At 64.5% G+C, this 6,568-nt stretch overlaps 1 long non-coding RNA gene across 1 annotated transcript; it reads right to left on the minus strand.

The window, feature by feature from the left end:
* Positions 1–1,313: 1,313 nt before the first annotated feature.
* On the minus strand, positions 1,314–4,018 carry H19 (H19, imprinted maternally expressed transcript (non-protein coding)). Its single transcript, NR_027327.2, is given in 5 exon segments — positions 1,314–1,898; positions 1,982–2,110; positions 2,186–2,303; positions 2,384–2,509; positions 2,596–4,018. It is a non-coding gene; the product is annotated as a H19, imprinted maternally expressed transcript (non-protein coding) (long non-coding RNA).
* Between the last annotated feature and the right edge of the window lie 2,550 nt (positions 4,019–6,568).

Genomic DNA, 6,568 nt, shown 5'->3' on the forward strand with positions numbered 1-6,568 from the left:
TGTTTGTGACAAAGGCAGTTGATAGACCCAACATTACAACTAAGGGCCGGGGGTCTGGAGATGGACATAGCCCGTCCCTGAGTGGTGCTCTGGGCCCTGGCACGACTTGGGTGGGTGGCAGAGGTGCTTGGGAGAGACCCGAGGGCCCCACTCCTTGTCCCCAGCATGGGTCTGGTGGGAAGGGCGTGGGTCCCAGAGGGGAGCCCAGACACATGATTGCAGTGGGGAATCCATGGAGGTCAGCTTGTGGGGGCGGCACAGTGCTGGGTGCCCAGAGTCCAGGCAGCCCCGTAGAGGCCCCGGCATGGAGGCAGTGTTCTCGGGCCTTTGCCATCTGGGCTTCATCAGCTGGCAAGGGAATCAGCCAAGGACCCCAACCTCATTTCCAAAAGCTGCTACCTCACGCTCGCGGTGACTGCACCATCAGAGGCAGAGGGCTATGGGCCTGGGGGTCCCTGACCCAGCTGCCGTATGGTATGAGGACCGATACCAACCCCAAGCTCAAGGGGGTCTGTGCTTGAAAACCAGGCACAAACCCAAGGCTGGACACCAGCAGGACGCATCCCGTCGCCTGTCCCTCTCCCCTTCTCCGCCGCCCCAGTCCGGCCCGGGGCAGCTGCTAGGGCCAGTCCTGTGGATGAGAGTGGACGGCCCTCCCGCGTGGCAAGCCCACCCTCCTAGGATGATTCTACACGTGACTCTCCTGCTGGTCCCAGGATCTGGGACAGGGGCTTGGGGGGCTCGAAGGGCCCAGGGGTGTTATCCCTGAGGTAGGTCATGTGGCAGGACAGCATGTAGGGGGACTCGGTGTTGTCTGGCTTCATGCCCATTGCTGAGAACTCCCTTGGCCACTCCACCACCCCCTCCCTGCAGGGGCCTTGGCCCCACAGACCCCTCCCTGGGCTCCACCCCATGTCTCCTTCCCTGTCACCCCACCCCCAGGCCCCTCCCCATGTCAAATGCCCTCCCTGCCCACCCTCCTCATCCACCCCGACCCCACCCCACCCCACCCCACCCCTGGAATCCTCCTTGGCCATAGGCTTCCTGGCCCCGTGTGCCTCCCCCACGCCACCTCCCCTCCTGTGTGTGTACCTCACCTCATCCCCGTGCCCCTCCCCTCTGTCCCCGTGCCCCTCACCTCATCCCCACGCCCCTCACCTCATCCCTGTGCCCCTCCCATTCTCTCTGCCCCCTCATCTGCCCTGTTCCCTTATGTCTTTTTCATGTTCTCCATCCAGTGGCCCCCCCACGCCCATTCCCCCCCCCCCCCCCGCCCAGGCAAACAGCTCGGATTCCAGAGTCCCTGAGACAAATTGCTGTAACTGTGTTTATTGATGAGTCCAGGGCTCCTGGTGAAGCCCTGGTGGGGAGGGGCACAGAGCGAGTCATGCTACAATGGAATGCTTCAAGGTCTGCTCGGTGTTAGGAGCTTCCAGACTAGGCAAGGGGGGGTGGGGCCTCACGCTCTCAGCCGCACCCGGGCACCCCCACACAGAGATGGACGGAAGGTGGGTGCCGGGCGCTGTGGGCCACAGGAGGCCAGGTGCACTCAGCAGCTTGCTTGCACACACGCTCGGGAACTCAAGGCCAGATCCAAGACTCCAAACCAGTGCAAACGACTTAGTGCAAATTAAATTCAGGAGGGACGGGGAAACAGAGTCATGGGGGCTTTAAGTCTCCCGAGCAAAAAGGAAGGGAAAGAAAGGAAATGAGAGAACATAGGAAAGGAAGAAGAGAAAGAGGGCGAGGGGCGTGGGGCGTGGCGGCTGGTGGTCGCCTGGCCATGGCAGGGTGGCCACGGGGATGACATTGCCAGGAGGGGTGGGTGGCGGCTGCCACGGGGGCTGCTCGCTGCCAAAGGTGTTGTGGTCAGGTTGCTCTTGTTCCTTTTGCGTCACCTGCAGAGAACGACAGGACACATGAGTGGGGAGCCAGGCAGAGTAGCCAGGGAAGCTTCTGGAAGGAGGGTACCCATGCTCACCTTCCAGAGCCGATTCCTGAGTCAAGTAGTGTAGTGGTTCCAGAATGCAGCATCTTCTTGCGTCAGAGCTAGAAGGACTTGAAGAAGTCCGGTTTCCAAGGCCCAGGCATGAGCTGGGTAGCACCATTTCTACGGGGCGGGAGAGCATGAGTGCTGGCTCCCCAGCCCGCACCCACTCCCTGTGGGTGGCCGGGGCCTCCTCACCTTGTCAGTTTGAGGGTTATAGGGGTCCAGAGAGCAGCAGTGTGTTGACTCCTTCAGGAACGCAAAGGAACGAGAGCCGTGGCTGTTCTGACTCCCCGCGGTGCCAGCCTAGAATGTTCTGTGGAAGGAAGAGCGCTCGTGAGTGATGCTTCAGGGGGTGGTTGGCCCAGAGGGGCTGTGTCCCACATCTGCACTTACCAGGAAGGCCGGACGGCATCACGTCTGTCCTCACCGTCACACCGGACCATGTCCTATCCCTCTGAGCGCAGCCTCGCGCCTGGCCTTCGGTGGCTGGCGGGCTCACCACCCGAACTGGAGACCTGGCTGTGGGCAAGTGGAAAAGGAGCTGGTTGGGGGGGGGCAGAGAGCTGGGGTGGGGTGTCAGGAGCGCTGGCGGGCTGGGCACTCACCCTCATCTCCAGTCCGAGCCCAGAGGCACCGATCCCTGCTCCGTCGACGCCCGCAGAGGCCCGCCTTGGCCCGGGCTCTGGAGGCCAGTGCCTCCCCTGGCTCGCCGCCAGGCTCCTGCTCTTCGCCCCTGCCTGCGCCCCGACCCCCCGCCAGAGGTCTCACTCACCCCGCCCCACACTCCTCGCCTAGTCTGGTCTCGCCTGTGCCCTTGACTCCCCTGGACGCTGTCCTGTCCGTCACGCCAGACCCAGGGGCTGAGCGGTGAGGGCATACAGTGTCACCGAGTGCACTGTGGGCCCTCTCCGCGCCCGCCCCTGGGCCGCAGTGCCACGTGGGAACGGCCACCCGCAGGCCGGGCCCACGGCAGCCTCCTCGCTGCAGAAATCTCTCCAGAGCCCGATCCTGTGGCCGCCGCTCCCTCCGGGTGACACCCTGCTGCGGGCCGCCCCGCGCACTGCTCCTTCGTTCCTGCTCTCCAGCCCTCGAAGCTCCAGCACTGGCCTTGGGAGGCCTGAGCCGGAGCCGCTCCTGTACCTGCTACTAAATGAATTTCGGTGGGTGAGATGTGGTGGCGGCTGGGGACCCTGTTATGTCCTGAGTCCCCACCTCCTCCTGTCCGACCCGGGCCTGGTGCCCCCGCACATGCTGGATCCCCACGGCCACCTGTCACCTCCATAGAGGTGGTCGCCTCAGCACCTTCCTCGCTGGCAGCCCTGCCTCGTCTCCTGCCCACCCTCCTGAAATACTCTTTCTACCTGGGAAGGACCCCCAGCTCCCCAGCCCCCACTGTCTCAGCTCCCCCTGAGACGATGTCACCTGTCCTGACCGCCCTCCTTCGTCCTGCCGCTCTGCCGGGAGGCCAGCCGCTTCTCCTCGCTGGTCCTTGCTCCCTGCCACCTCCTTCTGCAGAAGGCCAGCAGAGCAAGGCCCAGGGAGGGGAGGGGACTCACCTGGCCAACAGGCAGCTGTCCTCACTTGCTTGCGGCTGCCAGCTGCAGCCCACCACCCAGGTCCCGGGTGAACCCCTCTTCGGCTCCCCTTGTCCACCAGCCGCCACGTCCTGAAACCAAAAACTGACCGGGATGAATGCCTGGCTCCCCCCTCTTTCCTCTACACCCCCAGCTTGGGCCCGCCACACGTCATGCCGATGTGACCCAGACTCCCAGACACCCGGGCCCCCATGCCACTCGCCCGCCAGGTGCCTGCCAGCCCGGCCCGGCCCAAGCCACCCTCTACCCTCTGCCACTCCTGCCAGACTCCAGATTTCCAAGGTGATCCTTGGCCCACTCAAGCTTCCCTGCACCCTGTCCCCATCTTCCCCTGGTTGCCCCCGGTACCCCACGCTTCCCTGGTTACCCCTCGGCTCCCCCGCTTCCCCAGTTTCCCCAGTTTCCCCCGAACCCCCCACCCCACCCCTCCCACCACCCCCTCCCGCACCCTGCTCTGCGGCCCTAGCCCGGGCTTTTTCTAACTGGGGTGGCCCCGCCCAGAATTCCCGCCCCTGCCCTGCCAGCCAATCGTTGCAGGGACCGTGTTCGGGGCCACCGCAAAGCCCACCTCCGCCCCAGCCCGGTCCAGCGCACGTTCCTCACCCGTCCCAGAATCCACCAAAGACGGCATTCTGCACACCCCTGCGTTGGCGTCCTGCAGACAGGGCCTGGCATTGTCCCCACACGTCCCCCTCCCCTCGGGTGGGAGCAGGCGGGTCCCCTCAGGGCAGACCACGCACACGGCCACACGCCCAGACCGCGCAGGGAGCGCGCTCTGCTCCCAGTGGGAGTTCTGGCGGGGGGATCCTGATGCTGGCGCGGGACTTGGAGCTCCCCTGTGCCACCACCATGGCTGAGACCCCACACTCACCCCAGGGCCCCGGGAGTCCACGGGGAGCCGTCATGTGGGGGGTGAGGGCCACGGGAAGCACCCAGGGGTCTCGGTGGGGAGGGTGCATGGCTGAGCTCCGACTCCAGCACCATCTAGTTGACAGTGGCTGTTGGGACCAGAGTGGCTTCCACAGGGCAGGCTTCCCACTGCGGTTGGGGTGCTCTAGGTCCCCTGACCACCGCGTTCTGATCACCCGCACAAACCGCGCCCTCTGGGTTCCGCGACTCACAGGCGCGCTCTGGTGACAGGCGCCCCGTGCACCGCTTGCCCCGGGCGCTGCTGGCTCAGGAGCCAGAGACCTGAGAGCTACAAGATACCCGAGGCTATCCTTGGCTAATCTATCCCTGGGGTGACCCCTCAGCCTTACTAGGGGGGATCTGGGCCCCGCAGTCCACAGGGTTTGCCCACCAAGTCTAGGGTGTTGGCACCATGGGGAGAGCCCACATAGGCAAGGGAGCTGGAGTCACCACACCTCAGAGGTCCCCTGGCAGACTCTGCTCCTTGGACACCAACGTAAAGTGCCAGGTGCTCCCACCAACCCCGACACCCCAGCCTTCCTCATGGCGGAACCCCCAGATTTACTGTGGGACAAACCTAGACTTTGCCGCGGGTGGACTCCCGAGGTAGGATGGGGCGGACCGCCACAGTGGCCAGAAACAGACCCTAGCCCTGGCCACCTCCGGGCAGAGGTGAGTCCGCACTGCCACCTCGCGGTTACTATGGTCCGCACACTGCGACGGACTCGGCGGTTCAGGGGCGTGCGAGGGACTCCAATCTGGCTCAAGACAAAGCAAGATAGCCCCGAAATCCTCCTGCGCACGACTGGGCAGCACCTAGGACCCTGTGCTGCCGGCGGTGCTCGTGGGTTCGCCCTCTGAAGCCAACACCGTGGCCTCCCCGGGCATGGGGATCCCTCACCGTCCCCAAGTATTCCATGTTATCTCCCCAGCTTAGACCACGTGAATGGGGGTGTCTCAGATGAAGTGGCTCGGTTGAGCGCCCCGTCTTTGTGATGACCCTCGTGGACCGCTGCGGAATCAGGCCTCAGCGGACCCGGGTCACATCACGGGCGGACCCCCCATCTCAGCCGTGGTGCCCCTAATGTGTGAGTCAGTGCTGCTACCTCGCGGCTACCACTGTCTCCAACACCCACAAGGGACTCGGCTCCGTTCAGGGAGTGCAATCAGCTTGGGGATTCATGTCCGATGCAAGGGGAGAGCCCCAAATCCACAGGAGGGCAGCGCCCAGGACCCTGTGCTGCCAGAGGCGCTTATGGGGTCTCCCTCTGGAGCCAACACCGCGACCGCCCCGGGCATGGGGATCCGTCATCGTGCCCAAGTAATCCCTGTCATCTCCCCAACTTTGACAATGTGAACGGGGGTGACTCAATTGGAGAGGCACGGTCGAGCGTCCCGTCTTCGTGATGACCCTCGTGGACCACTGCGGAATCAGACCTGAGCGGACCCGGGCCACAACGCGGGCGGACCCCCGCGTCGGCCATAGCGCCCCTTATGTGTGAGTCGGTGCCGCCACCTCGCGGCCACCACTGTGTCCAACACACACAAGGGAACTTGGCTCCCTTTACGGAGTGCAGTCCGCTCAATAGTTGGAACCCGATACAGGGGGGAACCCCGAAATCCTGCGCTCGGCAGGGCAGCACCCAAGACCCCATGCTGCCGGAGGTGCCTATGGAAAGGGTCTCCCTCAAGCCAACACCGCAGCTTCTCCGGACGTGGGGATCCCTCACCGTCCCCAAGTATTCCCTGTTATCTCTGCAGCTTGGACCACGTGGACGGGGGTGACTCAGATGGAGTGGCTCGGTCGAGCGCCCCGTCTTCGTGATGACCCTCGTGGACCACTGCGGAATGAGGCCCGAGCGGACCCGGGCACCAAGCCAGCGGACCCCAGCCTCACGCTGCGCAGTGATGTGTCAGTCTGTGCCGCCACCTCGCAGCCACGGCCCTCTCCTTACCCCCAACTGATCCAGCACCACCAAAGAGCTTTCAGCTTGGAGGTCAGCGCCCCCCGCCACACATACGGAGGGACAGACAAATCCTCCTGCACTCAAGCTCCGGGACCCCGCGTCACCTC

The sequence above is a fragment of the Canis lupus genome, chromosome 18, assembly GCF_011100685.1.
Source record: "Canis lupus familiaris isolate Mischka breed German Shepherd chromosome 18, alternate assembly UU_Cfam_GSD_1.0, whole genome shotgun sequence".
NCBI classification, from domain to species: domain Eukaryota; kingdom Metazoa; phylum Chordata; class Mammalia; order Carnivora; family Canidae; genus Canis; species Canis lupus.